The 24736-nt window shown below is 40.8% G+C and overlaps 1 protein-coding gene and 1 long non-coding RNA gene across 6 annotated transcripts in view; one reads left to right on the top strand and one right to left on the bottom strand.

Moving 5' to 3' along the window:
- LOC122455682 lies at nt 1-24693 on the bottom strand. Its single transcript, XR_006274080.1, has 5 exons — nt 24683-24693; nt 20403-20405; nt 15258-15264; nt 1131-1135; nt 1-137 (listed from the first exon to the last, which is right to left on the bottom strand). It is a non-coding gene; the product is annotated as an uncharacterized LOC122455682 (long non-coding RNA).
- Nucleotides 1-24736, top strand: part of PIK3CA (phosphatidylinositol-4,5-bisphosphate 3-kinase catalytic subunit alpha) — a 76754-nt gene that overhangs the window by 1743 nt on the left and 50275 nt on the right. For 2 of the 5 annotated variants that reach the window (XR_006274077.1, XM_038415578.2), the window contains exon 1: nt 5539-5898. The exons of the other annotated variants lie outside the window; for them this stretch is intronic. The gene's annotated coding sequence lies outside the window, so the exon portion shown is untranslated. Of the gene's footprint in view, nt 1-5538; nt 5899-24736 lie in introns of those variants that run through there. 5 annotated transcript variants of the gene reach the window in all.

The following is a 24736-nucleotide window of genomic DNA, read 5'->3' as shown; positions in this document are numbered from 1 at the left end:
ACAAGAAGTCCTTGTGGCACCTTAGAGACTGACAAATTTATTTGGGCATAAGCTTTTGTGGGCTAGAACCCACTTCATCAGATGCATGGAGTGGAAAAAAAGGAGGCAGGTATAGATATACAGCACGTGAAAAGATTCTACGCAAAAGAATAAATGGACACAAATCCGACATCAAGAATTGTAACATTCAAAAAACAGTGGGGGAGCACTTTAGTCTCCCTGGACTCTCAATAACCGACTTAAAAGTGGCCATTCTTCAAAAACAGACTTCAACGAGAAACTGCAGAACTAGAATTAATTTGCAAACTTGGCACCATCAAATTAGGCCTGGCTAAAGACTGGGAGTGGCTGGGTCATTACAAAAAATAATTTTCCCTCTGTTGGTACTCACCCCTTCTTGTCAACTGTTGGGAATGGGTCACATCCACCCTTACTGAATTGGCTTCGTTAGCATTGAGCCCCCCCCACCCCACTTGATAGGGCAACTCCCATCTTTTCATGTGCTGTATATTTATACCTGCCTACTTTTTTTCACTCCATACATCTGATGAAGTGGGTTAAAGCCCACGAAAGCTTATACCCAAATAAATTTGTCAATCTCTAAGGTGCCCCAAGGACTCCTCATTGTTTTTGATGATACAGACTAACATGGCTACCCCTCTGAAACTAGTGTGTGTGTGGTATGGTTCTAGTTTGTTCATTAGATCAAGCTAAATTTCCACTGAGACTATCAGTGTCACTAGCCTCTGATCTGAAACTCCTTCAGTTGCTTTTGTAAACTTAGTGTGTCCTTTTAGACTCTTTGCATGTAATGTGGTGGTTTGATCAAAGTCCTCTGGCTCAGTGCAGATTTCATCAGTTGAATGTAGACTTTCTCAGAGTACACAGACTGTCTCTGGGAAGATGAGTTTATCTACATGGAGAAATTGACCAGAATAAAATAAATCACTTTATTGTGGAATAATTAGGATGCTTCCAAACTGGAGTAATTTATTCTGAAATAAAAGTGATTTTTATTTGGGAATTGTGCCCAAATGGGGAGCTGTTGTGGTATAGCTTATTTTGCAATACGTATTGTGGTCAATGTCTCCATGTGAACAAGCCCTAATACAACCAACTGTGAAGCTGACGGTGTCTATGGAAGAATTTTTGAAATTATGCAGTATGTGTTAGGACTGTTAGGTATTTTGCTTTCTCAATAAGGTTTGGCACACTATTTAAGCACTAATGGCAAGTTCAAGATGAATGGATCGGAGATGTTCTCTAGTCTTTATTTTAATTGTCTGTGCAATTAGCAAAGTTCTGCTTACCTCTGCATTCTTAGCAATTTACATTCAGCATTTCATACTTTTTCTTTTCAGATTAGAATCAGTAGCATTAAGTAGAATACATTTGTCCCTTTGTGGATGCTTCTAGTCATTGTCAGTTCTCTTGTTTAATTCAGAATAGTGGATTAGTGTCATGTCATTTCATTTAACTTTTCCTGTTCTTCACTTCTGTATCTAATAGCGGACCTGTGAATTTGAATCTGTCCAGAAGAACATATCTAGGAGAAAGCTGTATCTGCTTCTTAAATTGCTTAGTTGTGCTATATTGAAGGTGATGCTAACATTTTTAAAAATCTAATCTTAAATTATGGTTGTTTGCATGGTTTAGGCCTAGATTAATCATTGCCATTTTTGGGATGTTGAAGAGAAACAAACTCTTCCTGGATGAAGATGATGCTGAAAGTTGCTGGAAGGCCTAACATAGGAATATAACTCACTCTGGCTATGTTTTAATGTTGACGGTGTCAAATGTGTCTCTTGCAGGGTCATCCAACTCATCAGCTTTTTGTTGTTCCACTTAACTGAAGAAAATCACCTTGGTGGGGTGGGGGGATTGGACTTCTTTCCTGATGTTAACTCCTCCACAAACTCAAATGTGTTGTCTAATGAAGTCTGTGCTATAATAATACAGCTTCTAAGACTACTGCTGTAGATGTCTGTTAATGTTTCTGTTTCAAACACTATTTTCAGAGGTTTTATACATCTGTCAACAACTTGCTTCATTTTTTCATTAATTAAGCTGGTACTTTGCATGCAAGACTCATATTTTTCCAAAACAATTCACAGAAATAATCAGTTCAGCTTCTTCCAGTTTTCAGTCTGGTACTTGTAGGACCTGCGCTATAGTAATAATTAAGCATCTTACAAACATCAATAAATTTATCTTCACAACACAGCTGAAAGGAGGGGAAAATTACCACAACTTTATGGATGGAGATCTGAGGCACAAAAAGATGAAGTAACTGGCCCAAGGTCACACAAGACGTCTGTGCGAGAGCTGGAATGAAATGTAGATTTTTCTCTAATTCATACCTTAACTGTAAGGCTTTCCTTCATTCCTAACAACTAATAGGCTTTCAATCTGTGTCCTAAGTGTTGACTACATAGTTCTAGAAAAAAGGGCTGGTAAAAACTAAATTTCATAATTAATACATGCTCCTGAACTTGTTGGGGAAGAAAAACACTTCAAAGGCATAAGTTAGACATCAGCAGCTTTTAAACATAAATCTTCTCACTTTTGTCTTCAAATTATTTAATTTGAAAGTACTATTTAAATTGTAACTCTGAACATTTTGGGAAATAAAAAGTCAAAGTTCAGACTTGTAGTACTATTAATGCGTTTTGAGATTCAGGAGGTTTATCTTCCCTTTGATACAACGACGTGCATAGCTCACAAACTTTTATTGTGGTGGAGGGTTTGGCTGTGTTCAATAGTTGGTCGAAGAGAGCTAGAATGGTGTATAAGGTCAGTTGTGTTGAATGTGTATTTTGTATAAGCAATAGGAGTCTTTGACAAGAATAAAATAAATTTAGTATTTGACATAACAATGTCCATGCCCGTAGAAGTCGAATCTAATGTAGCTACAGACAATACAAATGCACCAGGCAATGTTGCAGGTTGAACCTTTGGTAATGACCAGAAGAGATGATAGAAATACTTTCTCTGGAGAAGGAGGAAAAAAAAAACTGGCAGGAGATTACTTTTTTTCTCCCCTATCCCTCAAGTTGTGAGTAAGTAAGGCAAAAAAAACCAAACCCCCACAACTTCACAAAAAAAAGCATAAGAAAACAGTGTCATATTTAAAAAATTGGAGAAAAACAGACTAGTGCCTCTGCTTCCTCCAGTATGTTTTCTGGGATAGAAGATACTTCAAATAGAGTGCACACATCACTATGTGAAGTACGCCTGAATGTTATGAAATGTTAGATGAACTCAGAATATAGCTTTCTAATATTTTGTTTGTATTTCTGTTTTTAATCTCTTTATGATGCCTTTCAAAGAGCCTAAAACAGCTACTGTAAATCTATTGTGTTAAATTTTGAACAGCGTCTATAAAATCAAAATTGCTAGTAAAATGGGAGTTAATAGATAAATAGGAGCAATCAAAACATACAGATTCAGGGTATTTGAGGATATAGTAAAATCCATGTAAACTCTCGTTTTTAAAAAAAAAAAAAAAAAAACCTGTCATGCTGATTACAAAGAGCTTTCATTACTTGTAGTGATGCGTGGTTTCTTGTGGGCAGAGCACGTTAATCTAGAAGATTATTGGTCTGGTCTCTTGTTTTTAACATTGACACTTTCAGAAAACTTGCTCCCCCACAGCCCTGCTGCATCTCTCTCCCCCCCCCCCCTTTTCTTCCCCCTGTATGTGCTTTCTCATTTTCCTAGTCCAGGAAGGAGCAAAACCGCTTGACAGGTAAACTTGCATTAAGTGTATTTGCTGGAAATCTTTATATTCAGTATATCAAGATCCTAGAATAGTGTTCAAATGATATTATTCAAAATGGGGCATGATGGGTATCTTTGTAGGTAACCTTCCCTAGGAAGCTCTTTGAAAATACCTTAATTTGGCATTACCTCATCTCTTCAAAACTTTCTCCTGTCTCCTTTGCCACAGAGATGATTTAGCATCTGGAGAGAAAGGGAACCTCTACCAAAGACATTCAGATTAAGAACAGCTGGATCAAGCATTAACTATGGATTCATCCAGTTTTTTCATGTTCACCTTTCTTATGCCACCACAAAGTTGAAGCCAGCTCTGTGAAGTCAGGCAGAAATACACACACACATTTTGCACTTCTTTAATCTCTTTGAGGTACAACAGGAATACACTGTGTCAAAGCAAGCACTTGCACAGGAAAAACAGACACTTGTCTTTAGACATCAGTTTTGTACAACTTATCTGCAGAAGAAAACATACTCTGGCATTTTTCCTTTTCTGTGTGTGAAGGTGTTCTTTTAATGAAGGGTTGTAATTATCACTGGTTACTTTGTAAAATCACAACTCTTATTAACACTTCTTTCAAATACAGAAGGCTTGATTAATTGATTAAGACTTAGGCTGTGTTTACACTACGCACCTTTTAGTGACACAGCTGTGCTGCTACAGCCGCGCCACTAAAAGGCACACAGTGTAGCTTCTGTTTGTCGGCAGGAGAGAGCTCTCCCGCTGACACTTCCACCCCTAACGAGCAGCGGTAGCTTTGAGCAGCGGTAGCTTTGTCGGCAGGAGAGCTGTCCTGCTGACAAAGTGCTGTTCACACTGGCATTTTTCGTCAGCAAAACTTTTGTAGTTCAGGGTGATTTTTTTTTTTTCTTCCAGACCTCTGAACGACAAAACTTTTGTCGTTCAGGTTCCAGTTTAGACAAAACCTTACTGTAAAACGCCCTGGAATGTTGAGCCAATTGGTCGTAATATTTAGCCAATAGAATGACTCCTTTTGCAGGGAGAAGAAGGATCTCTATTACAGAGTAATGTCCAATGGATGTTTCCATTGTCACTCTCCAGAATGGAGAAATATTGAGTGTTTTATGTGTTCTAACGTTTACACCTCTTAAAACTTGACTTTTTTTCATAATTGTTCCTAATAGTGTCCCTTATACTATAGTGATAGTTTGGACAAGACAAGCGAGTCTGCTTTATCTCTTAGTGCTCAAATAATGTACTTGCAACAGTCACAGTATTAAGATGCTTTAGAAGTCTTAATGAATCTAATGCTCAAAATTAGCCTGTAATGGCTCTGGGCTGCTCCCTCCACACAGGAGACAGACTTCCTTTCACATAGAATTGTCTTTCTCCATGCACAGGCTTTTCAAAGTCAGTTTTACTACAAATGTCAAGGCATTGATAAAGATTGGTGCTAAAGTTAGTTTATTGTATACTTTTCTCCCTAGAATGGATGGAAAGCTTGAACTACATCAGCTCAATCTATTTAGCTAGTTTTCCTAACTTCCATTTTTCCTGAGACTAGTAGTCCTGCAGTGCAGTGTATTATAAATTAGAATTATGCATCCATAAAACACAGGTACCTGCACAGTGTAAGAACTTATTCTTTATAATAAATGGGAAGTTCTGTGCCAGTATTTATAGCCATGGTGAATGCCTTCATTGATTGATCATGTGTGCCTTGATCCAAGCAGCTGAGCATCTTCTTTGCACACCAGGAGCAAAAGTGAATTCAGTCTGAACTTGATTCCCTCTTTCAGCAGTTGGCAATCAGTAGACTGTGAACAACGTCAAGAAGCATCTAGCAGTGTTGAGAGAAGATGGAACCAATGAAGGTTTGGCATGATAGTCTGAGGGTAACTGTGATCATGGGTGGAAAGGCCTGTCACTTCTATGATTTTAATCTAATGTTGGCATGTCAAAACACTGTCTGATGTCTGATGCTTTTTGAAAGCAATTCACCTTCACCTTGCTACAAGAATGAGGCCAGCTACTGCAAAGATGAAAATGAACTAAAGACTGAGGACATGAAGCTTCAGGCACAAGGAGAGCAACAATAAGTAGTGGATAAATGTTGATTATCAAACAGATGATTGGAGATGAGGAGCCTTCTTTGTAAGGTATTAAACAGCACTGTTAGTTCTTGTGAAAATTATTACATAGGCTTTTATGGTGAGGTAAATCAGCATTTAACTTAGAGCCTATATACCATTATTGGTGTGTTTGTGATTTTTGGTTGTTATTAAACAATGTTAAGTTTGCAAAGCACAAACCCCACTCTTGACCACAAACTTTTTTATAACAGATTTCTATTTATGCCATTGTTGCTGAATGTGGAAATTCCCTGATGCTGAAATAGTCATGGGAGGATGAAAGTACAATTTTAAAATCTGCTTTGCCTGATCATTAAATTGTTATAATGCAAAACACACAACCCTATATCTGATCTACAAACTGTTTCTATAAGCAAATTGTCAGTTCAGTTGGGAACCTCAAAGCCAGGTGCCACAGCTGTAGTCCTCATGAAAGCGTGAATGGTTGCTAGCGAGGCTGGAAGTTTCTCTCTGAATCTGTCAAGTTTTTAAATGAGATACTAAAAAAATACTTAAACTGAGTAATAGGTTTCACTGAAATCTATGCATGGCCCAGGCACTAATAAAACTAATCAGTGTCTTGAGGAAGTTCCCATTAATAGGGTAGTCAAAAACAAATTCTTAAAATGGTTGATCTCTCTTGTATTTCATCTTTTTGCAGTCACTTGCTGTCACCTTAATAAAATCTCTTCCAGTTTTGCCACCAAATAGGAAATGCTCTTTCATTCTATTTGTACCAAGAGAACATACCAACCTTTTCCACTGAATCAGAGTATCAAGCAAATAATTACAGCTATTGGATAGGCCTTTGGCTTGCTCATAAATTAATTCTGGAGCTCGGAGGAGGCATATGTTCAAGTGAAATATCTGCTAGAGCTCCGATGCCACTTGTAATGGCATAGTTACAAAGATTAGTGTGTAATGTTTGAGTACATATTGGTATAAACCAGTAATATTTAGAATTGAGGTGTTATGCATATTTGTACTGGTCAAAAAACCCAGTGATACGTGTTCACAAATGCCTAAAACTAAGCTGCTAGGGGAATTTGTTTTTAAGAGAATAGATTTGGCTTTCTTAAAATAGTTCCACTTCAGTGTTTCAAAAAAGAAAACAAAAACTCTAAATGAAAAGCCATAGGTTGCATAGAAGTTTAGTTTGTCTTGTGATGCAGCTTCTTCTTAGCATATGTGCAATGTGCCTCAGGTGGCACGTGACCAGGATTCATCACTTAATTTGGTCCGCTGGCTGGATCATTAGTTCTCCAGGTCAGATATTGATGGGGAGTGCAACTTGAATGCTGATCCATGCCTCCCTCTGATGCAGCTACTCAGTCCTAATGTAGTAAAATTATTCTAACGACATTTTTGTTTTTCTCTTAAACATGGATTGAAATGGTGGATAAAATACTGGTGTAGCTATTCTCTCTCATCAAGCCTGTCCAGGTAAATCTAGAGGTCAACCTTGGAGCACTTTGACCTACAAAGACGGGCGGCATAACTTCCAGCAGGAGACAAGGAAGGATGAAAATGAGAAATAGTAGAAAATGAGATTTTTCTCATTTTCCTGATGAATGAGCTATGCAAACTATTCCTAACTCTGGAGTGTTTCACTGCTGCTATCTAAAGAAGCTACCATTAGATGGGAATGCCTTACCAGCAGATACCTACTTAAATGTATTGTCAAATGATTTGGCACAACTGTGATTCAGCTCATCTTTCTCCACATGTACTTTGCATGCCCTTCTTCGTATCCTCTTATCTCATGTATTACTAATGTACAACTGAAAGTCGTTAGTGTGGATCTCCTCCATTACACAATCTTAATTTTTCCTCCCTTCCTTGCTGTTCTAGTACATGTATGTGGGTTTTGTTTTGTTTTTTTAAAACAGCTTGCGGTGAGACTTGGTCACAATGGGAATCTTCCATAAGCAGTATTCTAACTCACTTAAGTCCCACAGAACTAGTAGAATTAGATTATCATAGTTTTCTTAGGACTCTGTGTGTTAAATTTCACCCAGTTGGGAATTGTCAGTGGTTTCTTATATTGCCTTTAGTCTATCTTTTTTTTAAGATTTTCGTAACAAACTGCTGGCAAAGGATGTCCTACATTGAGGCTTTCTTCTATTTGAAGACTTGTAAAAGTCCCTTAATAGCAATGGTTTCCTACTGAAAGGCATTCTTGATTATTAATTTTTTTGAGAGTACCCATATTTTCTGTGAAAAGACAGATTTATGGGGGGGAGCATCTTTAATAATAGAGCCCTAATTATTCTTCTGCGGAACATGCTACTAGATTATGTAGCACTGCCTAAGAATTTTATCCATTATGATTGTGAATCATGCCTTTCCGACATGGAAGCTTACATTCACCTAAACCAGTGTAAAGTTGGTGTGTAGCTCTAAATGACAATCACCCTTTCCCTGGCTCCCAATTTCTTTTCACTAGGAAGCCTACTGCCACTTGAAATTTGAATGCTACCTATACTAATCTGAACTTTTGTTGGATACAGTGGAGCATTATGATTTTAAACTCCTATCCCATATTAAGTTTCCCCTCTTTAAGGTGTGGAAAGAAGATGTACCTGTCCTGCTTACATGCTAAAAGCCCCACCTACTAATGCAGAAAACACTACCACCCTTCTTTAGCTAGCTGCCCAGATGTGTAGCTTTTGCTGAAAACTCCTACACTAATAGTTGCACATTATCAGAAGAATGGCCACACTGGGTCAGACCAAAGGTCCATTTCGCCTAGTATCCTGTCTTCTGACAGTGGCCAATGCCAGGTGCTCTTGAGGGAATGAAAAGAACAGGTAATCATTAAGGCTGTGAGTCTGTCATAGAGGTCATGGAAGGCATGGATTCCGTGATTTTCTGGGACCTCCGCAACTTCTGCAGCTTGCAGGCGCAACTGACTCCAGGGCTGCCAGAGCAGCTCGGGCAGCCCTGGGATCAACTGCATCACCGCGCCCCCCCTCCCTCCCCCACACACCCTACAGCAGCGGTCTCAGGCTGCCTTCCACACCTTGAGCAGCGGCAGTCCAGTCTTGTCCTCCCCTCCCCTCCCCCCCCCCCCCCGGAACACAACTGCAGTCACAAATGCATTTTGACAGGTGTGGGCAGTATTAAACTGAACAACATATAAAATAATACTTTTCAGTGACTTGTTAGTTAGGTTTTTAAAAAAAACAACAAAACTTACCTGATCATATTGAAGAACATTAAGGCAGTCTGTGACAGAGGAATGGAATTAAGTCCTACTTGCTACAGACTTCAGAGGCCTTAATATTAATCAGCACTCTTGTGCAAGTGCCTTCTCCAACTTTCCCTTTCAATGGCGCGTTCTACCATCTTCTGACTTGTTTTGAGGTAATAGCTAAAGCACAGCTTGTTTCTCAGTGCTTGTGTGTGAAGGAAAAGTTCTATTACATAGGCCCCTGCTGATCATCTGCTTTGACGGAGCGGAAGTACAATTCAATTATTTTGGCATATGGGGGTGACTGGCATTCTGCCCTTTGTATGCAAATCTGACTACTTCTGTCATGACTTCTGCCCAGCCAACAGCCTTTGACACCAGGAAACTGGCTTTGGGTGATCAATACTGTATGTATTGCAGAATAGCAGCATCACAAGGTGGACATGTTAGGTCTATAGCTTGACCACAGTTGTTAAATCCCCATTCATGTGCCTTCCATTATCTCTGGGACCCTAATACCAATGACCTCTTCTAATCAGATTTTTTTAAGTGCCAGCTGTTGATTTAACCGCACCAACCACATGTTCCAATGAGTAATGCTCTATTTTTAGCCAATGTCCACAAAGCAATAGCACTTGTCCATAGTGATTGCAGTTCACATACACGTAGGCAATTACTGTAATAATGGGCCAAGTTCCTCACAAAGACAAGTAGTCTTGTTCATTTACTGTCCCATTTCACAAATGTAAAGTAAAATTGGTTCAAAATTCTGAACTTCATCTGGTCATAGGTCTTGTTTGTATATAGGGGAGTCTCAACATTTAGATCCTGCTGGTTAAATAGGTAGCTGTATGTGCCATCTATGATAGATAACCTCTGCTACTTCACTCTGAACAGCACTCTTCTTTCAAAGTATTGGTATAAATTAGGGTACATGGCTCATATATAGAAGCATTGACATTGAAAGTAGCATATAGTGTGAGTGATGTCCAAACCGCTAAACATTTGTCAGCACGCTATTGGCTATGTTGAAAGCCTCTAAAATTCAGAGCTTCAGCATCTATTACTGAGGCACTAGGATGCCCCGGAATGCACATGCACAAACGAGGTTGTGTGGAGCTGCATGGGATCATACCTTCAGTCTTATGCCAGTAAATAACATTTGTGGACCCTCTGAACTCTATTGGGGTAGCCAGCTAGTCCTCAACTTTTACAAATGGTGTTTGATGCTTCCAGAAAACAGTGTTGGAGATGTGTGTGGAAGGTTATTAGCGATAATTGGACTAAAGGGCAGAATATTAACTGCACCTTCCAGTACTGTTCTGTCAAGGTTCTTGTTTTTATGCATGGTTGTAAATAAATGTCCATCTCCACCCCCAAATATTTTAAACAATTTGCATATGTCAGTTTAGAAGACAACATCCCCTTATAATGGATCCAGAACCTTGGGGAGCACGCTTCCTATGGGGAAAATACATTTATCCTATTTAATGTTTGTCTCCAAACTTAATTTTATGAAGTGTAGGGCAGGGAGGTAGATAAAGTCCAATTCAATAAGTCTCAAATATTGGTTAGCTTTTTAGGTTTGGTTATGTAGTGAGAGGGAAGATGTCTCAGAGTTTATCATCCATGCAGAGTTAATGTAGATTCTTATTCAGGTGTTGTGCCTTATCCCCCTCTGAGGCTTGTCTACACTGGCAACTGAACGACAAGTTCAGAGGTGTTAAACACACACGCACACACGAAAGACAAAAGTTTTGTCAAGGAAAAGCACCAGTGTGAACAGCGCTTTGTTAGCAGGAGAGGTCTCCTGCCGACAAAGCTACCACCGATCATTGGGGGTGGAAGTTCTTTGTTGGCGGGAGAGCTATACTGCGCACCTTTTAGCGGCACAGCTGTAGTGGCGCACACACAACTCTCTCATCTGAGTTTAGTGGAGCTTTCAACGAAGGCTAGCTGGCTTATCTGGGGCTGTAGGCTAAAGCCCAAGTGAGGCTTCTGTTTGGAATGGTAACTTCCCTACTTTGCAGTGACTTGACTATTGGTAGTCCTCCAATGCCTTCCCACAATTCCTCCTATGTTCCCAGGACAGCCAGTTCACCAGGAAAGAATCAGAGTGGCTCAGCTTACTCAAGAATTTTTCATGTAGTTTGACCTCTTGTGTAACACAAGCAATAGAATTTCACCCAATAATCTGTATATCAAGTCCATATTTTCTGGTTAAGCTAGAACATATTTTTTAGCAAGGCAACCAGTTTTGATTTTAAGTGATAGAGAATCCACCACAGCTGTTGGTAAATTATTGCAATGGTTAATTACACTTAGGCTACAGATAAGGTGAAAAATTACCTAGCTTCAACTTCTAGCCATTGGATCATGTTATGCCTTTTGATAAATTAAAGAATCCTTTACTGTCTGAAATCTTCTCCCCTTTTAGGATTCTGTTTAGTTTAGCTCATTGCCTGCCTATCTCTTCCCTTTTGGGGATTGCTACTCAAAACTCCCTGCCACTGTGCTGATGACCTAGTCACAGGAAGGCTATTACTTCAGAATATGAATTCTTGAGGGCCTGGAGATCCCCTCACACTATAGGAACTATTTGACCCTTTGAGTGCAGAGCATGTTTTTTAATTTGCTAGAACTGCTTGAGAGCACTTGTCATCTTTTGTTTCCGGTCATAGCAAAGGACAGTCCCACAGCAGAACCTATAGTACCATGAAGAACTGAAAGCATATAAGAAGAAATAACTGTGTGGTGCTTCAGTTTCTATGGCCCTTCACTTATTGCAGAGCACCCTTCTTGTGAGAGGGTACAAGAAGTCCCACCCTTTCTCTTTCTCCAGTTACCAGTAGTTGGAGATGCAACATATGCACAAATATAAATGTCTGCACTTTATTCATCAGTCCTTGCATTCAGGCTATGTCTTATATTTCTTAATCTTTTTGCATAGCATCTAAGACAGCCTTTGCTATCCATCCACACAACTAAAACTCTTGTCCAGGTTCTCATCTCATGTCTCTATTACTGCAATATCCTTTTCTCTGGCCTTGACATATGCAGCCTTGTCCTGCTCACATCCATTCATGTGCTGCTGTAAAGATGCTTTTCTGAGCCCATTGCTTTGCCCATGCCACCACTCTCATTGCGTCCCTCATAGCCGCCGACTTCTCTATTGCATCAAATAGAAGCTGCTTATCTTCACTTCCAAGGCCTTTACAGTCTATCCTCACCCTACCTATTCTCTCAAATTCACTGTCAGCTCGTGTTGCCAGGCTTCTTCATCCACTTAAGTTTTTCAAACAAGTACTTATGCTTTCCTCCTATGCTGCCTCTCATACTTTGGAAGAGCTCCTCATAAACAATCTTAGTTTCCTTATCCTTCTTCAAATCCCTTCTTTAAACTCTCCCCTTTTCTGTGATGCCGACAAAAAAAAAAAAAAAACCTTGACGACTGTTCGCAGGTGTGCTGATATCACTGCCTATAATGTTGACCAATGTTGTCTGTCTGTCTTGTACTCCCATGTTTGTAACCATCTGTTGTCTTTTGTTTTATACTTAGATTGCGAGCTTTTTTGGGTCAGGGACTTTCTTGTTCTGTGTTTGTACGGAACCTATCACAATGGGGTTTTGCTCCATGGCAGGGTCTCTGACATGCTACAGTAATACTACCAGTAATAAAAATAATCAGGATACAGATAGCTCTTTATTCAGTGATTACAGTACCTTCCAGTGAAGACTTGTGAGGGTTGTGCACCAGCAGCTGGTCAGTATATGGGGAAAGCCACAACACTGCTAGTTAAGCTTTGCTACTTTCATTACCCCTTCCCCTTCTCATAGCTTTTCATCCATCTTCACCTATTGCAATTAAGGTTGGGGACTGGATCTTAGTTCTGTCAGTGCCTGGGGCAGGCATTTCATGAGAAGTCACCAAGCTCATGTTGTGAGGGCTTTAGATTAGATATGCAGCTACCAATCTTCTGTTTGGTATCTTCATCAATGATTTAGATAATGGCATAGAGAGTACACTTATAAAGTTTGTGCACGATACCAAACTGGGAGGGGATAGGATTAAAATTTAAAATGATCTGGATAAACTGGAGAAATGATCTGAAGTAAATAGGATGAAATTTAATAATGACAAACACAAAGTACTCCACTTAGGAAGAAACAATCAGTTGCACACATACAAAATGGGAAATAACTGCCTAGGAAGGAGTACTGTGGAAAGGGATCGGGGGTTAGAGTGGATTACTAGCTAACTATGAGTGAACAGTGTAGCACTGTTGCAAAAAAAAGCAAACCTCATTCTAGGATGCATTAGTAGGAGAAGTAGTTCTTCCACTCTACTCTGTGCTGATTAGGCCTTAACTGAATATTATGTCCTTTTCTGAGAGCCACAATTTCAGGAAAGTTGTGGACAAATTGGAGAAAGTCCGGAGAAGAGCAACAAAAATGATTAAAGGTCTAGAAACATGACCTATGAGGGAAGATTGAAAAAATTGTGTTTGTTTAATCTGGAGAAGAGAAGACCGAGAGGCGACATAACAGTTTTCAAGTACATAAAAGGTTGTTACGAGGAGGACGGAGAAAAATTGTTCTCCTTAACCTCTAAGGATAGGGCAAGAAGGCCATTGCAGCAAGGTTGGACATTAGGAAAAACTTCCTAACTGGTAAAAAGAAAAGGAGTACTTGTGGCACCTTAGAGACTAACAAATTTATTAGAGCATAAGCTTTCGTGAGCTACAGCTCACTTCATCGGATGCATTTGGTGGAAAAAACAGAGGAGAGATTTATATACACACGCACAGAGAACATGAAACAATGGGTTTATCATACACACTGTAAGGAGAGTGATCACTTAAGATAAGCCTATTCTTATGCTCTAATAAATTTGTTAGTCTCTAAGGTGCCACAAGTACTCCTTTTCTTTTTGCGAATACAGACTAACACGGCTGCTACTCTGAAACTTAAGATAAGCCATCACCAACAGCAGGGGGGGGAAAAGGAGGAAAACCTTTCATGGTGACAAGCAGGTAGGCTAATTCCAGCAGTTAACAAGAATATCAGAGGAACAGTGGGGGGTGGGGTGGGAGGGAGAAATACCATGGGGAAATAGTTTTACTTTGTGTAATGACTCATCCATTCCCAGTCTCTATTCAAGCCTAAATTAATTGTATCCAGTTTGCAAATTAATTCCAATTCAGCAGTCTCTCGTTGGAGTCTGTTTTTGAAGCTTTTTTGTTGAAGTATAGCCACTCTTAGGTCTGTGATCGAGTGACCAGAGAGATTGAAGTGTTCTCCAACTGGTTTTTGAATGTTATAATTCTTGACGTCTGATTTGTGTCCATTCAGTTAGGCACTGGAATAAATTGCCTAGGGAGGGAGATTACACAACATCATTAAAGTTTTTAAGAGCAGGTTAGACAAACACCTGTCAGGGATGGTCTAGATAATACTTAGTCCCACCTTGAGTGCAGGGGACTGGACTATTCTAATTCTATGATTCTCAAGAACAGGGGCCTGCTGAGAGCTTCTGTCTCTTACCTACTCACTACAGCTGGGTTTCGTGTCATGGGGAGTTCAAAGTGGCAGTAGCTATTAACACTCTGCTGAGGAGAAAGGTTAGCCAGCTCTCCCATTCCGCTGCAGCACAACGGAATCGAGGGCTGGGCCCCCGAATGTCCTAAGGACACTAGTGCAGCATCAGGGAAGACGCAGGAATTAGACACTGCAGCATGGCTACTCACATCCAGGCTAAGTTAACCTGGGTACTGACCACCAAGCTAACCGCAATTCATGCGTACCCTCCAGTGCATACACATGGGACAAAAATTCCTAGGTTAGTGTTTTTCACCCAACTTAATTTTGGAGTACTCCTGTTTATAGATACTGTATAAAGGTGCAGAATGGAATAAAATCAGCAACACCTATATTTGAACTTTCTTTCTACTCTGACGTTTTTTTCTTGCCACTGTGTATGTGTGCCAGCATTTCCTGTTTTTGAAAGATTCTGTTTACTGTCTGGGTTCCAAAATCTCAGGAAGAGTAGAGAATTGGAAAGAAATTTAGAAGAAAAATATAAGCAAACAACTTAATCATAGCTGGAGATTATATTTTAGCTACATTTTTGGCTACCAATCCAATTAGTTTTATACAAAAGAAACTCAAAAATAAACCCTCATTCCCATCACACTGCCTTACTCTTTCAAAAAGGGCAGAAGATTCCTTTTTTTCTGTATACAAAAATGAAATTAAAGCTCTCTGCTTTATCATTGAGTTCTCTTCTGTGCTCTTATTAAATGTTCATGTCACCAATATAAAATTCACGTAGTGTAAAAACTCTGAGACCTATAAGCAGGCAGGAAACCTGACAGTTTTATTTTTACGTTGCAAAGGTGGTTGCTATTGTTTCCCCTGTGTTTCTTCAGCACCGCAGACTTGCCTTAACGGCTTGAAAAAACTCCAGTGTTTGCTCACCCCACTTCACAACATGCTTGTAGATGTAGCAGAACACCTTCAGCCAATGTGTTTGGAGCCACTGTGGAGCTGGGCTCTTCCCACTCACAGTTCAAACTTTTTCCATATTAATGGAATAATACGATTTAGCAGATGTATGGAAGTTCAAGGAAGGAAGGCACACTGGCCTTCCAAGGCGTCAAAATGCAATTTTAGTGTTTAACAGTGTGTCACTGCTTAAAAACATAATGTGTTGGGTTTCATCTCATCTGAAGAGGCTACTAGTTGAGAAACACCGCATCGCTGTGGAATTCTCCCCCCTTGTATTATGCATGCACACAGCATGGTGGAAAGGAGAGCAAAATTGTAAACTAGAAGAAAATGTCCAAGGAAAAAGAACAGGCGTTCCCACCTTCTCCATGTTCTTACTGCTTAGGGTCCTTTAAGGAAAAGCATGGTTACAAAGGTGGTGGTGGAGGTCACTTAAAATTCCAAGTTTCAGAGTAGCAGCCGTGTTAGTCTGTATTCGCAAAAAGAAAAGGAGTACCCGTGGCACCTTAGAGACTAACAAATTTATTAGAGCATAAGCTTTCGTGAGCTACAGCTCACTTCATCGGATGCATTTGGTGGAAAAAACAGAGGAGAGATTTACACACACACACACACACACACACACAGAGAACATTAAACAATGGGTTTATCATACACACTGTAAGGAGAGTGATCACTTAAGATAAGCCATCACCAGCAGCAGGGGAGAGAAAAGGAGGAAAACCTTTCATGGTGACAAGCAGGTAGGCTAATTCCAGCAGTTAACAAGAATATCAGAGGAACAGTGGGGGGTGGGGTGGGAGGGAGAAATACCATGGGGAAATAGTTTTACTTTGTGTAATGACTCATCCATTCCCAGTCTCTATTCAAGCCTAAGTTAATTGTCTCCAGTTTGCAAATTAATTCCAATTCAGCAGTCTCTCGTTGGAGTCTGTTTTTGAAGCTTTTTTGTTGAAATACAGCCACTCTTAGGTCTGTGATCGAGTGACCAGAGAGATTGAAGTGTTCTCCAACTGGTTTTTGAATGTTATAATTCTTGACGTCTGATTTGTGTCCATTCATTCTTTTACGTAGAGACTGTCCAGTTTGGCCAATGTACATGGCAGAGGGGCATTGCTGGCACATGATGGCATATATCACATTGGTAGATGCGCAGGTGAATGAGCCTCTGATAGTGTGGCTGATGTGATTAGGCCCTATGATGGTATCCCCTGAATAGATATGTGGACAGAGTTGGCAACGGGCTTTGTTGCAAGGATAGGTTCCTGGGTTAGTGGTTCTGTTGTGTGGTGTGTGGTTGCTGGTGAGTATTTGCTTCAGATTGGGGGGCTGTCTGTAAGCAAGGACTGGTCTGTCTCCCAAGATCTGTGAGAATGATGGGTCGTCCTTCAGGATAGGTTGTAGATCCTTGATGATGCGTTGGAGAGGTTTTAGTTGGGGGCTGAAGGTGATGGCTAGTGGCGTTCTGTTGTTTTCTTTGTTGGGCCTGTCCTGTAGTAGGTGACTTCTGGGTACTCTTCTGGCTCTGTCAATCTGTTTCTTCACTTCAGCAGGTGGGTATTGTAGTTGTAGGAATGCATGATAGAGATCTTGTAGGTGTTTGTCTCTGTCTGAGGGGTTGGAGCAAATGCGGTTATATCGTAGCGCTTGGCTGTAGACAATGGATCGAGTGGTATGTTCTGGATGAAAGCTAGAGGCATCTAGGTAGGAATAGCGGTCAGTAGGTTTCCGATATAGGGTGGTGTTTATGTGACCATCGCTTATTAGCACCGTAGTGTCCAGGAAGTGGATCTCTTGTGTGGACTGGTCCAGGCTGAGGTTGATGGTGGGATGGAAATTGTTGAAATCATGGTGGAATTCCTCAAGAGCTTCTTTTCCATGGGTCCAGATGATGAAGATGTCATCAATGTAGCGCAAGTAGAGTAGGGGCATTAGGGGACGAGAGCTGAGGAAGCGTTGTTCTAAGTCAGCCATAAAAATGTTGGCATACTGTGGGGCCATGCGGGTACCCATCGCAATGCCGCTGATTTGAAGGTATACATTGTCACCAAATGTGAAATAGTTATGGGTCAGGACAAAGTCACAAAGTTCAGCCACCAGGTTAGCCGTGACAGTATCGGGGATACTGTTCCTGACGGCTTGTAGTCCATCTTCGTGTGGAATGTTGGTGTAGAGGGCTTCTACATCCATAGTGGCTAGGATGGTGTTTTTAGGAAGATCACCAATGGACTGTAGTTTCCTCAGGAAGTCAGTGGTGTCTCGAAGATAGCTGGGAGTGCTGGTAACGAAGGGCCTGAGGAGGGAGTCTACATAGCCAGACAATCCTGCTGTCAGGGTGCCAATGCCTGAGATGATGGGGCGTCCAGGATTTCCAGGTTTATGGATCTTGGGTAGCAGATAGAATACCCCAGGTCGGGGCTCCAGGGTTGTGTCTTTGCAGATTTGTTCTTGTGCTTTTTCAGGGAGTTTCTTGAGCAAATGCTGTAGTTTCTTTTGGTAACTCTCAGTGGGATCAGAGGGTAATGGCTTGTAGAAAGTGGTGTTGGAGAGCTGCCTAGTAGCCTCTTGTTCATACTCCGACCTATTCATGATGACGACAGCACCTCCTTTGTCAGCCTTTTTGATTATGATGTCAGAGTTGTTTCTGAGGCTGTGGATAGCACTGTGTTCTGCATGGCTGAGGTTATGGGGTAAGCGATGCTGCTTTTCCACAATCCACAATTTCAACTCGTGCACGTCGGCGGAAGCACTCTATGTAGAAATCCAGGCTGCTGTTTCGACCTTCAGGAGGAGTCCACCCAGAATCCTTCTTTTTGTAGTGTTGGCAGGAAGGTCTCTGTGGGTTAATATGTTGGTCAGAGGTGTGTTGGAAATATTCCTTGAGTCTGAGACGTTGAAAATAGGATTCTAGGTCACCACAGAACTGTATCATGTTTGTGGGGGTGGAGGGACAAAAGGAGAGGCCCCGAGATAGGACAGATTCTTCTGCTGGGCTAAGAGTATAGTTGGATAGATTAACAATATTGCTGGGTGGGTTACGGGAACCATTGTTGTGGCCCCTTGTGGCATATAGTAGTTTAGATAGCTTAGTGTCCTTTTTCTTTTGTAGAGAATCAAAGTGTGTTTTGTAAATGGCTTGTCTAGTTTTTGTAAAGTCCAGCCACGAGGAAGTTTGTGTGGCAGGTTGGTTCTTTATGAGAGTATCCAGTTTTGAGAGCTCATTCTTAATCTTTCCCTGTTTGCTGTAGAGGATGTTGATCAGGTGGTTCCGCAGTTTCTTTGAGAGTGTGTGGCACAAGCTGTCAGCATAGTCTGTGTGGTATGTAGATTGTAATGGATTTTTTACCTTCAGTCCTTTCGGTATGATGTCCATCTGTTTGCATTTGGAGAGGAAGATGATGTCTGTCTGTATCTGTGTGAGTTTCATGTTCTGTGTGTGTGTGTGTGTGTGTGTGTGTGTATATAAATCTCTCCTCTGTTTTTTCCACCAAATGCATCCGATGAAGTGAGCTGTCACGAAAGCTTATGCTTTAATAAATTTGTTAGTCTCTAAGGTGCCACGGGTACTCCTTTTCTTTTTTTAAAATTCCAAGTGACTCTTTCCCAGGATCCTCCTTCTGTCCTTGAAACACTGAGTGCATAGTGACACAAATTTAAGCGCCTTTAAAACAACAACAACCCCAAAACACTTGAGCAGGCCGCACTGCCCTAGAGCCACAGACTTCCATACCTTACTGTCTGTTTTTTACCTTTTTTTACAGTTTCAGGCTCTGGGTACACTGGGCTTCAAGCAGAAATGAGGAACAATGTTTACTCTGTTTAAGCATATATTCAGCTTATCTGACTTGTATTGTGCTTTGACAGCCAGGCTGCATATGGATTGGCAAAAAAGGGACTTGTAATTCTCCATGGTTGCAGATCTACCACTGGTATAAATATTGGAAGGCTTGGGGGTTTGTGTTTAGTCCTGCTCTGAGCAGTGTTTAAATAAAAACAAAACAAGACTATATGGTGGCAAAAACAGTTAAGCCCTGCTACAGGGCTATTTTTGTGGCCAGGCCTCTCTGAAGAAAAAGCTTTACAAAAATGCTGTTTTAGAATTTATAATATGAATTTTAGAACATGGTTCTATCATATCCTAGTCACAAAATGGGTTTAAATGCAGATATTTAATTTTGGACAGTATCTTACACTGGGTCTGATGCCAGTGCTGATACCAGTGCAGTGATAATTGTTATAATATTCACTTATGATTTCATCCTGGAGAAAGAGCTCTCTAAAGCCTTGTCTAACTTACAAAATTTACCCATCACTGGTAACGGGTACAGCTAAATGAGTGCTGAGATCGCTGGTTCAGAAACTGATTTAACATTTTGGTTCAATTACAGCAATTGTCAGCAATGGGTACATTTTGTTGTGTAGACAAGGGGGCGTTTTATAAAACGAACAAACAAAAACCTTAGCAATACAAGGTTTCAAAAAGGGCTATATTCCTCCTAATCCTTTCCTTTTACTATGCTGTTTGCAGCCATACAAGAATGCGTGTGAAAACTGTATTTGCATAATTTGTTAAATGGATGAAATAAGATAGAAAAATACAAAGACATGAGGAAACTCTACATACAGTAGAACAAAAAATAATTTTATCATCAGCAATGTTATAGCAGAGGACAATTTCAAGTCTTTGTATTAGATGCTTGGTCTTTATCTGTACTCTAGAAAAATGCCTGAAGGCAGGCCAGAAGAACAAAGGAGTATCATTGAAAATATCTAGACTGAAGGCAGTTTTACTGTCACTACGCAGCAGATTTGCACAGCAGAAAAAGCAAACCCACTGACAACCCTGCCAACTCTCCTTGTGCTGGGTTTTGGAGTGACTGATGTGCGTTAAGAGGGAAGAAAACATTTGTTCTCTAGTCCATGGAGTCCTAAATTTCTAGGCTGACATATTGGCACCAGTGGATAAAAGCTTTCCATTCTGAAGAGAGAGAGATTAATATTTTTCCCCTGGGAAAGTGATTCCTGTTCCTCCCAGAATTTTGCTTTTGGGGAATCGATTGAAGTCATAACAGTCTTATGTTGGAAAAATTCAGTTGGTGTTGAGACTGGAATAATGAGAAATAAAGTCAATATGGTGGTCTAAACCTGAACAGTGTAAACATTTTTGGAGTTTGTTTCATGTGGGGCATGAGGGGTCAGTCAGTTATGAATCTAGGAGGTTTTTAGTGTGGATTGTGGAGTGAATTTCTAACTGAGAAGACTAATCAAATCTGTACAAAAGTCATAGTGGGATGCATATGAAACAGAATAAGTGTTACAGGAAACTGTTATATCCTGTCTGTCAAAGCAATTTAATGAGATTTTTCTTGCAATAAGGGAAGCTAACTGACTTTGAATATTTTGGAAATAAAATGTATTATGTTTGAGTGGCTCATTCAGTTGTAAGGGTAAGCTAATGGTAGTGAAATGAGTGATTACAGTTTATGCATTGAATTGCAGAGGATTAGGACACTGTACTTTTCAATGATGTTGCAGATTTATTCAGTTTGATTTTATAGTTATTAAGGTGTATACATTAAAATACTGTTTGTTTAAATTAGTGGTTCAATACATCAACAGTTAATGTATGAAGCTGCTTTGTCTTTCCTGGTTAGTTCCTACTGTTTGCTTGCTTTTTGCAAGAGAAAATCCTAAAGGAAGGATGTTAGCTGAAATTTTGTGCCTACAAGGTAGTATGTTAGTCAGTGAATAATAGTGAACGTTGCAGGGCTTCACCGTTGCAAAGTCTGTACAGGAGTGGAGCTTTTTTTTGCACTGATGACAAGCAACCCTCAGGATAAAGGAAGGCTAAGAGGGAGGATGCAGTTCTCCCCTCGCCCTCCCCCAAAGCTGGTCAGTGGGTCTTCATACTGCTTTTGGGGAGATACTAATATGTTGATTCTAGATGCAAGTTTAGCTCCTGCCAATAAAGCATCCGCTACTTTGATAACATCCAGAGATGGAAAAATTCAAGTTAATATAACTGCTAACAGTAATTTATATTCCTTGATTACCAACATTACAACTTTATACTACAGATCATGCAGACAAGAGAATTTTCATTAGTAATCTTGATGTATGGTGGGTTGAATCTGTGGATCTGCTGCATCTGCAAAAAGAAATACGCCATTGAGAACAAGCATGCTCCTCCCTCAGGCAGATTCATGGAAGAGCATGTTTATCTTTGGGATTAAGACTGCATCCATTCTTTAGAATCATTTTGTCTTGGTGGCACAGTCAAAACACGGATTAATAGATTGGTCTCTGGTGCAGCTGCCCCAGAGCTGCAAACCCCTGGGAACTGGTCCAAAGATTCAGATTCTCAACTCCATAACAGAGAGCCTGAGAGCCCTAGTTTGAGATGGAGTTCAGGACTTTCAGGGTCCCTGCTGAGAGCCAAACTGCAGCTGGAGCCAGGGCACCTGGGTCTTTCAGGCTTCTGCCTAGAAGTCCTTACGTGGCATGGCTGCCCCAAAGCCCCAGCAGGAGCCTGGGCTCTGAGTTTTAGGCTCCCTGCCCTATGGCAGGGAAGATGGTAGCACTGCAGCATAGTGGATAGCCTAGCAGTAAGAGCCCCAGCAGGTTCTGTACTGTGGTGCTGTGGATCCTGGAACACAGGCCCCTTGGCATGTTTCCATTGGCAAGTTAGGTCAAATCTGTAATAGGTTCACCAAAACCTTTTTCTTCCAATTGGTATTTTCTGATGAAACAATGTTTAATTGGACAACATTTGTCTAGCTCCACTATTGATCTTGTTCCCCATTGCTTGTTTAAATGTTCTGTGGCAATCGGGTAGCAGATTAAAATGCAGATAATATAACGTTTGGCAGAGATTCCTGCAAGTTTCAGAAAGTTGTTATGGCTTCTTCTGATCAGATGATCACTTCTCCTGGATTCAGAGTAGCAGCTGTTAGTCTGTATTCGCAAAAAGAAAAGGAGTACTTGTGGCACCTTAGAGACTAACAAATTGATTTGAAAAAAGAAAAGGAGTACTTGTGGCACCTTAGAGACTAACAAATTTATTAGAGCATAAGCTTTCGTGAGCTACAGCTCACTTCATCGGATGCATTTGGTGGAAAAAACAGAGGAGAGATTTATATACACACACACACAGAGAACATGAAACAATGGGTTTATCATACACACTGTAAGGAGAGTGATCACTTAAGATAAGCCATCACCAACAGCCGGGGGGGGGGGGAGGAAAACCTTTCATGGTGACAAGCAGGTAGGCTAATTCCAGCAGTTAACAAGAATATCAGAGGAACAGTGGGGGGTGGGGTGGGAGGGAGAAATACCATGGGGAAATAGTTTTACTTTGTGTAATGACTCATCCATTCCCAGTCTCTATTCAAGCCTAAGTTACTCTGTATTCGCAAAAAGAAAAGGAGTACTTGTGGCACCTTAGAGACTAACAAATTTATTAGAGCATAAGCTTTCGTGAGCTACAGCTCACTTCATCGGATGCATCCGATGAAGTGAGCTGTAGCTCACGAAAGCTTATGCTCTAATAAATTTGTTAGTCTCTAAGGTGCCACAAGTACTCCTTTTCTTTTTGCGAATACAGAGTAACACGGCTGCTACTCTGAAACCTTTAATTGTATCCAGTTTGCAAATTAATTCCAATTCAGCAGTCTCTCGTTGGAGTCTGTTTTTGAAGCTTTTTTGTTGAAGTATAGCCACTCTTAGGTCTGTGATCGAGTGACCAGAGAGATTGAAGTGTTCTCCAACTGGTTTTTGAATGTTATAATTCTTGACGTCTGATTTGTGTCCATTCATTCTTTTACGTAGAGACTGTCCAGTTTGGCCAATGTACATGGCAGAGGGGCATTGCTGGCACATGATGGCATATATCACATTGGTAGATGCGCAGGTGAACGAGCCTCTGATAGTGTGGCTGATGTGATTAGGCCCTATGATGGTATCCCCTGAATAGATATGTGGACAGAGTTGGCAACGGGCTTTGTTGCAAGGATAGGTTCCTGGGTTAGTGGTTCTGTTGTGTGGTGTGTGGTTGCTGGTGAGTATTTGCTTCAGATTGGGGGGCTGTCTGTAAGCAAGGACTGGTCTGTCTCCCAAGATCTGAGAGAGCGATGGCTCGTCCTTCAGGATAGGTTGTAGATCCTTGATGATGCGTTGGAGAGGTTTTAGTTGGGGGCTGAAGGTGATGGCTAGTGGCGTTCTGTTGTTTTCTTTGTTGGGCCTGTCCTGTAGTAGGTGACTTCTGGGTACTCTTCTGGCTCTGTCAATCTGTTTCTTCACTTCAGCAGGTGGGTACTGTAGTTGTAGGAATGCATGATAGAGATCTTGTAGGTGTTTGTCTCTGTCTGAGGGGTTGGAGCAAATGCGGTTATATCGTAGCGCTTGGCTGTAGACAATGGATCGAGTGGTATGATCTGGATGAAAGCTAGAGGCATGTAGGTAGGAATAGCGGTCAGTAGGTTTCCGATATAGGGTGGTGGTTATGTGACCATCGCTTATTAGCACCGTAGTGTCCAGGAAGTGGATCTCTTGTGTGGACTGGTCCAGGCTGAGGTTGATGGTGGGATGGAAATTGTTGAAATCATGGTGGAATTCCTCAAGAGCTTCTTTTCCATGGGTCCAGATGATGAAGATGTCATCAATGTAGCGCAAGTAGAGTACACGAAAGCTTATGCTCTAATAAATTTGTTAGTCTCTAAGGTGCCACAAGTACTCCTTTTCTTTTTGCGAATACAGACTAACACGGCTGCTACTCTGAAAAAAAATTGATTTGAGCATAAGCTTTCGTGAGCTACAGCTCACTTCATCGGATGCATTTAGTGGAAAATACAGTGGGGAGATTTATATACATAGAGAACATGAAACAATAGGTGTTACAATACACACTGTAAGGAGAAAAGGAGTACTTGTGGCACCTTAGAAACTAACAAATTTGTTAGAGCATAAGCTTTCGTGAGTTACAGCTCACTAAGGAGAGTGATCACTTAAGATGAGCTATTACCAGCAGGAGGGGGGCGGGGGGAAGAAAACCTTTTGTAGTGATAATCAAGGTGGGCCACTTCCAGCAGTTGACAAGAACATCTGAGGAACAGTGGGGGGTCGGAGGGGGGAATAACATGGGGAAATGGTTTTACTTTGTGTAAT

This window comes from Dermochelys coriacea, chromosome 9 (genome assembly GCF_009764565.3).
Source record: "Dermochelys coriacea isolate rDerCor1 chromosome 9, rDerCor1.pri.v4, whole genome shotgun sequence".
NCBI lineage: Eukaryota > Metazoa > Chordata > Testudines > Dermochelyidae > Dermochelys > Dermochelys coriacea.
The sequence above is the reverse complement of the archived record's forward strand: the minus strand, read 5'-3'. Positions and strand labels throughout refer to the sequence as shown.